This window comes from Gossypium hirsutum, chromosome A05, assembly GCF_007990345.1.
Source record: "Gossypium hirsutum isolate 1008001.06 chromosome A05, Gossypium_hirsutum_v2.1, whole genome shotgun sequence".
In the NCBI taxonomy this organism is placed as follows: domain Eukaryota; kingdom Viridiplantae; phylum Streptophyta; class Magnoliopsida; order Malvales; family Malvaceae; genus Gossypium; species Gossypium hirsutum.
Window position 1 is genome coordinate 15,691,678 of NC_053428.1, and position 11,043 is coordinate 15,702,720.

General features: G+C 36.0%; 2 pseudogenes; both read right to left on the reverse strand.

The window, feature by feature from the left end:
* Positions 1–2,546: 2,546 nt before the first annotated feature.
* Positions 2,547–3,521, reverse strand: LOC121228867 (protein STRUBBELIG-RECEPTOR FAMILY 8-like; annotated as a pseudogene).
* Positions 3,522–8,732: 5,211 nt separating this feature from the next.
* On the reverse strand, positions 8,733–10,486 carry LOC121228868 (receptor-like protein kinase HSL1; annotated as a pseudogene).
* Between the last annotated feature and the right edge of the window lie 557 nt (positions 10,487–11,043).

Consider the following 11,043-nt stretch of genomic DNA (forward strand, 5'->3'; position numbering starts at 1 on the left):
TACAATTTGGACCATAATATGAAAATGTTTAGTGCAATTTATCTTATATATATATATATGCCTCTCCTATTATTAATATCTGATTGAGTTGGTGTCATGAATTACTTGGACATCAATTTAATTAGAAAAAAATAAAAAATAAAACAAAAATTTATATTTATTTTAAAATAAATAACTTAAACTATTATTAAAATAAATTTAATATTTTTGGAGTACGGATTCGAATCTTATTATATATTCTGATCACTGAATGTTACATAATCTCAATATATGTGATGTGAAGATAGCATATTTCTGGTCTGTCATTATATTATTCTTAATGGATTGAATTTTTAGATTGTTTTTGGGGGAAGATAGAAATCATATCATTAAAGAGAATGCGCAGGAGATACACAAAGGTTCTGCATCATAACAAGCAGTGGTAAACCAGATAACCCAACCCAATAGGTAATTTAGCCACAACACACATGCTAACTTGAAATTAAACACTAATAGTAATAAATTGAGTCAGGTGGAGGTTTAATTCTAAAAATTTCTTTTGGTCCCAGCCTAACTTCGCTTAGTTTGACGTGTTTTATTATTTAAAAAAAATAAGAATTATTTTATTTAAATCTAATATATTAATGTAATTTTTATATATTTTTTATTATTTTAAATTAGTAAAACAAAACAGATTGGGTATATTTTAATTATGGTTCATGATTTCATATTCTAAATTAATTTTCATACATTAAAATATTATAAATATTAGTATTATATCAATTAGGGCATTAAATGTTAGTTCAAATGTCACATAAAACATATAGATCAAAATTTAAATACATATCTATACATTGTATTTAGAATTTGAATATCACATGTTAAAAAAGATATAAATAAATAGCCCTCATAAGTTTTAATGATTCATTTTTTTATTGACATGTTAGATGTAGACTAGTGTTTAAAATTTGATCCATGCATTTAAATATCCGCCACATCAATCCCAATTAACATTATAGTAATGGAAGAACTTGATTAATTATGAGAGATATTTTGAAATGAATTCATTATTTAGTTCATAGTTTTCGTGTATCTGATGTAATTAACCAATGTTTTTAGAATCAGATCGTTGTTAACCAGTCTAATTAAAATATTAAAAATTAAAACCCAATTCAACCAATTTGACCCAATATTCTCTAGACCAATAGAAAAATGATATCAAACAACTCATTGAATTAGAAAAGTATACAAATAAAGAAATAGAACTAAAAATAATCAGTAATACGATACATGTTACGCAATGCATCTTGCCTGTCTGTTATAATGAAAATAGTAAAGAGGTGAGTATATATTTGTGAATATCGTTTTACAGTTATGATGTAGAAGTTGAAGCAACGACACCCAACAATCACTCTTGACCCATTTATTTCTTATGGCTAAGGGATACAACACGAACCTATCAACCATAGCAAGGTTTTCTTTTTAAGAAAGATTTTATTTACATTTATAGGGACCATTTTGTTTTTCTTCTGTTCATTTAATTTTCCAACTTTTAGAGTAAAGTGGGCTGTTATATCACCCCAATGGTGGGCTAACCCTCCTCTGGGCCTTTTAATTTAACATTTTTTCCAAGCCCAATTCATAGCTGCATCCCCTGCCTGTACTCGACAAGCGAAATTACGACTACCATTTATATATTCTTTTTCAATAAGTGTGTGTACATAATAACTTGTTCCAATGAATGTTTGGTCCTTGCATACACACTACAGGGACCCGAATTGCAATCCTTGTGGAAATCTAACACTTGTTTTTAGAATTTAGATGGAGCAGCTCCGGTTTGTTGGGTATATACTATTATAACAATTTAAGCAGAACATTGGTTAGATTCACTCCACTGCCTTGGGCTACTTTTTCCAATCCAATATGAATAATGTAGACTTAATTAATAATAGGCAAATTGTCAAAACTGAATATTTGCTAACTAAAAAAAACACCAATGGCTATAATTTTACTATATACAGACAAAGCAAACAGAATCTAATGAAAATTAAAGATGTATTACATTGAATAGTATGTTGGAAACAAGAAGAAGAATAATTGGAGAGAATGAAAGTCCAATCAACGCAAAATTGGGTCCCCAAAACCAATTTTTTTTATATGAACAAAATTGTAGAAATATTGTGATTGATTCTAAACACAAATAATTGGGTAATGATTAATTTACAAAATGAAGTTGTAGTGAAATGATGGAGCCATAGCAAACCCCCAAAATCTGATAATCAGATTGAGAAAGGCATAATATAAAAAAATTAAGGGAAATGGGTCCCTTTCACCACCAATGTAAGAAAATCCCCCCTATTTCCACACGGAAACAATGATTCCCCCATCACCGCCCCTCTCCCACCTTTATAATCTTTCATTTCAATATTTTCCCACACAGTTCTTACCCTCGTTGGCCAACTCTATCTTGCATCCATTTTGAGGACAACCCACGTGTACAATCTTAGCTTTAGCTTTTTGATGATCAAAGTCAAATAAATAAAACAAACCCAATATTCAAATTTACTCTAATGACAGACCTCAATCTCCAGATTGTTCAGAATGGATGCCACTTGAGAATGGAAGGCCTGTCTTTTCTGTAATTACCAACACAAGCTGAAGCAACTTTTGCCAGTCTAAGAACAGGTTTATATCAGAGGGAATTACGAGTCTAGGGTCTAAAAGTTCACTAAACCTTTGGCTTTGATCAATGGCAATGCCCATCTCACAAGCAACCCTTGCTCACTTCTCCTCCCGTCAAAAGTTCCAACAACACAAGCCATAAACATCGCTTTCCTTGCAAGCACCGCCTCCCTTTTCAGCCCAATACTCGTCATCTACATGCCCCACAAGCCCCGTCATCTCTTTGGGTGCCAAAAACGATAGCCCGTAATCACATAACTTTGCAACAATTTTCACATCTAATAATATATTCGACGCCTTTAATGCACCGTGTACTATATTGGGTGCTATCCCAATACTGATCCCCCTAGCCACCCGGCAGCAACCCTCAAACGCCGGTTCCAATCTAATAACGAAGCACCATCGGAGTTTTGCAAATGCAAAATCCAAATTCACCATGCCGACAAACTCCATCACGATGATTCTCTCACCCGGAATACCCTATGATTGGGACTACGTTAGGATGCTGAGCCAAAGAAAGTGTTTTTATTATCGAAGCAAACCCGAATCCAGCATTGCTTAAAACAAGCCGTGGATGTATCCTTTTCACCGCAACGAGCTCCCCGCTCGGCGATATGGCTGCATAAACGGTACCTAAGCGGCCTTTCGATCCTTCTAGGGTTAAAGCCATCTGTCGCTGCATCTATGTCGGTTAACTGATAGGAGCTGGCACAAAACTTGGCGGGGAGCTCTAAATTGTTTCTGATCGGGCTTTTGTGGTTTCTTCCTGCAGATGATGATGATGAGGACACCAAGAATGAAAAAGAGATGGAGAGAAGAACCAAAATCGAATCGTAAGCAATATCGTCCGTTTGGGTCATGTTTTGTGAGCTAAATTAAACTCTAGCGTCTGAAATGGGTTGGGAGAAGGGAAGGAAGGAGAGGGAGATTGGCGGGGGAGTTGTCTAGTCCATTCCATATACTAACGTGTTGAAAAGGGTTAATCCTAGAAATGGATGGGTTTGGACTTTGAAGTTTGAAGTTTAAAAGAGTTGAATGAAGGGAAAATGGGAGAGGTTATCATAGGAGTGCACAGACTTTGAAAAAAGGGGTTAGATTTGGTAAAAGAGTTGGTGTTCCGTTTCTCCAAGTCTAGCATTTTTTATTTTGTTGGAGGCTATATTATTATTATTATTATTATTATTATTTTAGGGTACGATACTTAATCATATTTTTAATTGAAAATTTTAGCTAAGATAACCTAATTCAGTAAGGATTAGGAGTGATTTGGATTCCAATAAATTCATTTCTATTTATTTCGTACTTCTCATAATACTTCGGTTTAATTTTTAGTTTTTTATTTTTATATAAAGTTGGATTGAATCTTATTTTATTTTCTTGACAAAATAAATACTTTAATATATTTTTTAGAAAATTTTTAAATCTTTTGAGAAATATTTCTAGACAAATAAATTTTCAAATAAATAAAAGATAATAAAAACTCTATTTTAAAAAATAATTACATGATATTTTTAAAAATATATTTTATATAGAATTTTTAATTTATTTATACTATTAATTATATAAAAAATTTAAATTAAGAAATAAAATTCGGTCAAATTTGATTAATTATAATTTTTTTAACTTATATTCCGTTAACCGTTTAAATAATTCGACTCGACTCAAATTGATTTTCAATTGTAAAGGTCAAATCACAGAAAATTATTAACAGGGATACTTAATGACAAAACCCGAACTCTAATGAATTTCAAGATGTTATGTGATACCCAACTTACGATTTAGGGAAATTTTATATAAAAATAAATAAAAATTAACTATTTAATTTTTTTAAAAAAAGTAAATTATTTGAAAGATATAAATATATTAATAATAAAATTATTTCGAAACACTGCGTTGGTATCGACTTGGCAGCTCATAAATTATGGAGGATGACTAATGTAACAATAAAATAGATTATTTAGAATTTTTTATATAAAAATTTCATAAATCATAAAGGAGGATAATTTGTTTTTATATTGGATGTGTGTTGTATTGTGATATAATATTATTATATTCAAAATCTGAAATATAATGCAAATGTTAAATAGTGAGTGATGTAGGCAATAAATTTGGAGGGATTATGGAGATAATGGAAGTAAAAGATCTTTGTCATTTGCATTGTCATGAGGCTTTGATGGCAAGTTCTTAAACTCTAGATTTGCCAAGTACTTGTCAAGGATTCAAAATGTGAAATGTTGTTGTAAAAAAATCTCATGTTGATTAAGATATGGATAACGAAAGTTTGGTAAGTTCCACTTTGAATGATGTATCTTCGTTATATGTATTTCCAATTGCAAATAATAATAATGGACTAATTTAACATTTGGTGCTTGGAATAAAGTGAATTCCTTTTTTGTACAAAGGTTTGAACCAAGGTCTTAAAACACAAATGCAGGTACCATTTAGACAAGCTCCATGCCCACCAAGATATATGGGCCAAACGAAGTGGTTCAGAATTTGGTGGAAGAAGTAGGTGGGTCGGTCCACGGCACGTATAATTTTAAATCACCCATGTTTACCTAGCATTTTCATCTCTAATTTGAATATTATAAACTTGGCACTCTCTTGCCTAATGCTTAATTAGTTCTTGGGGAGCTTTTATACAAGCCCTACCCACCATGGTTTATGGATATTCTTTCCATAATATAGCATTATGCATTTACTACTTCGGAACTAAAGAATACTAGTCCCTGGGGCCTGAGTTTCAGTAATGATAAAAGTGATAGAGAATAAAATCATATAATTTAAACTACTATATTCAAGCAATTTTCTTTTGTTTTTTCTAAAAAGTGAGTGTGCAAAATATTATTCAACATTACTAAATATAAACTAAACATGACTTAAACCCAACTAACTAAGCAAAGACCAATTAGGGCATAGTCACACATAGATCATATAGGATAGGACTTAAACCTAAACACCTAAAGTTCGAGGATCTCAACCTTGCCAACACAGTCAAAGGTTAATTGAAGGGTGCTATGTTTTATTTTCAAATTACATTAACAAATTTAGATTTTGAAACAACATATAATAATAGGACTCACCAATAATCTAATATTACTATATTTTCAAATTAATTAAACTATATTATTACATTTTAAAAATCATTGCACTAAGTTTAAATTTTATCATAATAATATTTTATAAAAAATAAAAAATAAATTATTCTCAAATTAATATTTATTACATTTTAAAATAAAATAAAAATCCTTTTTCATAAATAATAGTATAGATGGTAGGGAATTGGTAGTAGAACCCAACTCGGGGCCTTATTAGAGGCAAAAAGAAGCCCAGAAAATGAAATACTTTGGGTGGTAATTTAGTGCGGCTCAATAACAAACGACCCACGTGGGCTTCTTGAGTGGAGCTTTGCTTTGAGTTTGACTTGTTACTGGGTAATGTAGGAATCGACACAGCCGAAAATAATGAAAACAAACCCAAATTGATTCCCGAAAAAGGGCCATAGGTTCACACTAGTAGACACTATACACTATAGATCCAAAATGCTTGTCACTATGATTGGTTGTTCTTCCCCTGAACAAAAAGGAAGGTAGATAATTGGATAGGTTTCAAAAAATTATGTAAGAATTCAGGGGTTAAAAAAAAAGGAATTTCTAACCAAGACTATAGAATAGATCAGGGACCCTAAAATAAAAGAAAAAGGCGGACAATTTAATTATCCACAGAAAATGAGATTTCAAATATGGTCCCCCTCCCCTTCCCTGGATAGGCCTAGGCTAATGCCAAAGAGCTGCCTTTAATGCGTGTCAGTAGTGTTAGAGAAAGGGCATTTTCAGCCCTTCTAAGTTTAATCCACCCCTGCTTGCACTACGATTTCCACATTTTGGTAAGAGCTATAGCTAACCCACACTTGGGATTTTCCCTCTATTATTCCATTAAATACCGGTGATCATTTTTACTAGTTTTGGATCACCCTTTTTTGCAGCTAAATCCTTCAAAGATATGCTAATTGGACACATCAATAATTGTTTAGAAAGAGTTACTTAAACTAAATTGTTGTAATTATCAATCCATGTTCCTTGTTTGGTAACAAAATCAGCGTGAAGTAACGAAACACAAAGCATCTAATGAGCTGCCATGAAAACGACCTCCAAATTTTGTTTTAATTAGAAAGGACAACATGTACAGAGCTTTTCTAAATCATATGTTGAAAGTAAAGCCTGGCCTAACTCTGAAACAAACAAAAATGCCACTGCCCCCTTTATGTTGAAACTTTGTCTTTATTCACAGGCATTTCAATTTGCAGCAAAAGCCGATGCTGAAGAAAAAGCATTAAGAATCACTACTGCTAATGTAAGTGAGAGAGCAGTACAAGTAGGAGATTATGCTTGTTTACTGTCCCATTAAAACAGTTGAATTCCTCGGAAATGCTTTTTTAAGGCTGTAATAATAAATTTGAGAGGAGGTAGATTTTGGAACACGACCACTTAAAAACAGGCTTAAGGCCGCCTGTCTAACATACCTATGGGTCTGGTCGTTATCGTCGCTTTCCAAAATGATGTAACGATTCACTAAAAGGTGAAAGAAGCCACTGGCATTGTGGACCTACGTTAGTTGCCCACTCAACTACTTCATTAACGGATTTATAGCTATTTGATTTGATGAACAAAGGGTTAAAACCACTGTAAAAGCAAAATCTTATAGCATGGAGCAGTGAACTAAATGGGTTTGACTTGGGTTGAATGAAGATTAATAAGGTAGTTGGTGATTTAAATGTCACCTGAACCATACACACAGGTCCTAATATTCATTCAACACTTCATCAATATCTCTAGCTGTTTTTGGAGAGGTGGGAATATAACTTTGATTTTTAAGAAATTTACAGTGTACATTAAACTATAGTAAATCTGCCTTGCTTTTTTCTCCCTCTTTCTCTGTCTTTGAGAAAATTCCAAACCCTACTACTCTTCCCAACCCCACACCCCCAGTCCCCCCTAAACCAACCTGTAAAGCAAAACAGCAAGTGGGATCAATGATTGAAAACCAAAACTTGAGGGCAAAAAAAAAACTAGAGGCGTAACACACTCGCACAATCCTTCTATTACTCTTTGTTTATGGGACAAATCTACGAGGAAAACCTTTTCTTTTCTTTTCGTTTTTCTCAAGCTACACTTTCTGAGTAGTAAGGAGTCAATTTCCCATCCTTTTTAGCAGCAGTTTTTGGCAGGCTATCAGCGCCAGCTTCTTGCAACATTTTAACCACCCTTCTCATTGATGGTCGGTTGATTGGGAGTGGACTAGTACACAGGAGGCCAATGTTGAAAATGGATCGAGCTTGGAACCACTCCTTTCTGATTAGAGTGGTGCAGACCCACCTTACTAGGTCCTCGAACTCTGGGTCAATTGGGAGTCTGCCTGTGACCAACTCTAGTATAACTACACCGAAGCTGTATATGTCACTCTTCTCGTTCACACGCAGTGTATATATACAAAAAATTTCATAGAAAGATCAGTTCAGACTGAGTGAAATATGCAACGACACCAGTTAAAAGGCATTTTATCAGTCAATGTACTATTAGTGGCAATTTGTTTTAGAATCTAAAAACAGCTAGAGGTATTGATGAAGTGTCAAAGAAAGCAGTCAAAATAGAGATTGTCCGAATATTCATTCAACACAAAGGCTAGACATGAATACTAACTGATTGCAGTAGCTAATCTAAGGTCATTAAAATAGTTTCCAGATGATTTCTGACTGAGCATTCAAAGAGCATAGCGTAACCAAATAGCAGTGAAGTAAATAAACAAAGTGCAACATTCAATTATAAGAATGATGATAATGAACTAACAGGACAATGTAACCAAAGATCGCAATGACAGACATTGATAACACCTTTCCAGCTGCATCAAACTACCTTGGCAATCCAAAATCAGCACTCTAGCCAAAAGTCCCATCCAAAGATATGTTGATTTGACGTCCCTTGCACAATGGGAGGCACGCAGTCATGGTGCAAATAAGAAAGCCCCTCGCTGCATCGACAATAATTGTACATGGTCGCCCTCCAAAACAACCTTTACGCTATGCACAAGTCACCCAAGCTACCGTTTGGCATATACTCATACCACCAAAAGCTTGCAATCCCTCGTAGTCACGAGCGCACCACAATAACATATTCTTGTGCTAATCTTCCCCAATGTCTCAATCTAGCTTGAAACCATCATCCTGAGCCGACCTTTCTCGAGATCTAAGCTATGCAACCCTTTTTCACACCTCGCCAGAGTTTCTCCACCGCAACAGCCTCTCCTTACTAAGCACAACCTTGTAAACTTTCCCTGAAGATCCTCTCCCTATCAAATTATCCTCATCAAGACCAATCCAATATCTCATATTCACTAAAACCCAACTTATGAAAAGACATCAAAGTCCACTTAGACTTGTCGATAGCCTGAGCTTTCTTATAACTCCTGTATTAAGTAAAACCAAATCCACACCAACAACAAACACCAAAGCAGCTAAGATAAAAATGGATCTAAGCAACCCAAACGTAACCTTTATGCTTGTTTCCATCCCTCCCAACAACCACAAACCACTGATATTCCACACAAACCAGGGTTTCCCATGCAAGCTATATTGTACATTTCTTTATCAAACAAAGGTGGTAACTCACGCTAACAGTTTATTCGACAAATTGAAGCTGATTAAGCTTCAAATTCCTGCAAACCCAAAAGGAACTCTCCCAGTTACTGATTATTAGACAGATCAAAGATAGTTCAACACTGACAAACTCCCTATTCCATCAGGAATCTTCCCTGAAAACTTAATTATCAGCTAAATTCAATTCGTTAGCCTTTTTCAAGGATTCAATCCCACTAGGCAACCCCCTTCCAACTCATTCCCATGAAGATCAAGAATCCTAGCATCAAGTTACTATGCTTTAGGCAATGGCCCACCGACTTATGCCGCTAGCAGAAAGTTGAACTAAATTATAACTAAACCAATTCTTCAGGCAGTGAACCATTGAACTCGTTCCTAGTATAATCAAAAGAGATAAATTCGCTGCCTTTGCGATTGATTTCCCATTTGACCAGAGAAGGAGTTATTACGAGCTCGAGTAAGTAGACGTGAGGGAGACCCCAGAACCCGGCGGTATGTCACCAGATAATTTGTTGTAACCGAGTCGGATCCGGTTCAGACTCCGACACTCTGCTAAACTCGATGGTATTTGGCCCGAAAACGAGTTGTGTATCATTAGAAGCTCTTCTAGGCTCCCTTTTTTCGCATAAACTCGGCGGTATGGGACCAGTAAATTGGTTGCTGGAGACGTCGAGCCATATAGAGGCGAGTTTTTGCGAGGTTCTGGGTACTCCCAGTGAGTCTGTTTGAAAGAGCCTGAGTTCATACAGAGCTGGGGAGTCGGCGATACTCGATGGTAAAAGTCCCTTCAAAGTTGTTCTGGTAAAGGTTGAGACTTTCAAGTGGCAGCTGTGTCAACTGTCGTCCGGATCGTTCCCGTTAACTGGTTCATCGACGCATCAAGAAGTCTCAGGTTGGTCAATTTCGAGAACCCGCGAGGTAACTCACGGTCAACGAGTTGTTGTATAGCTCAATCTGAACGACATAGCCAACTCCAGTGAGCGAGCTCGGGATGTTGCCCACCAAGTGGTTAAGGGCAAGGTCCAAGTCTGTGAGTTTCTTGAGTCGACCCAGCGAGTCAGGGATCTCGCCACCAAGTTACACTCTGTGAGCCACAAAATCTCCAAGTTAGTTAAGTTGCCAAGCTCCGGCGGGATCTACCCGGACTAACGGGTTGTACGATAAATTGAGCATTCTGAGGGTACTAATGTTCCCTAAAAAAGCGGGGATTGTCCCGTCTAGAAGTTGTAAACGAGGACAGAACCTCGAGCTTTTGGAATCTCCCGAAAGACTCGGGAAATCTCCCGATATATTGTTACGGTAAATCAGGTACTTGAGGTTAGGGAGGTCAGCCAAAGTGTGGGGGAGCTGACCGTGAGTAGGTTTGGGGCGAGATCAAGGTGGACGAGATTTTGACAGTGAGATATCGGGAGGGATGGTGGAATTGATGTTGTTGTAGAAGAAGTTAACGAAGGAAAGGTTTTGGAGACAGGAGGGAGGGAAGGGGGAGGGGGGAGAGGGGGGAAAGGGCGGTCAGGAAGCCGAGGGGGGGGGGCCGGGGTATGGGGGCGGCGGGGGGGAACTACTGGAGAGGTAGGACTTCTTGTTGAGAGAAAGGGACGGTGAAGGGAGTGAAGAAAGAAAAGAGAAAGAAAAGGAGAAGCATTGTCGTTCTTTTTGTTTCTGTGTTTTGCAGAGAGGGAAAGGGATGAGGAAGGAAGTAAAGAGGTTTGGCGTGAATATATTTGAGG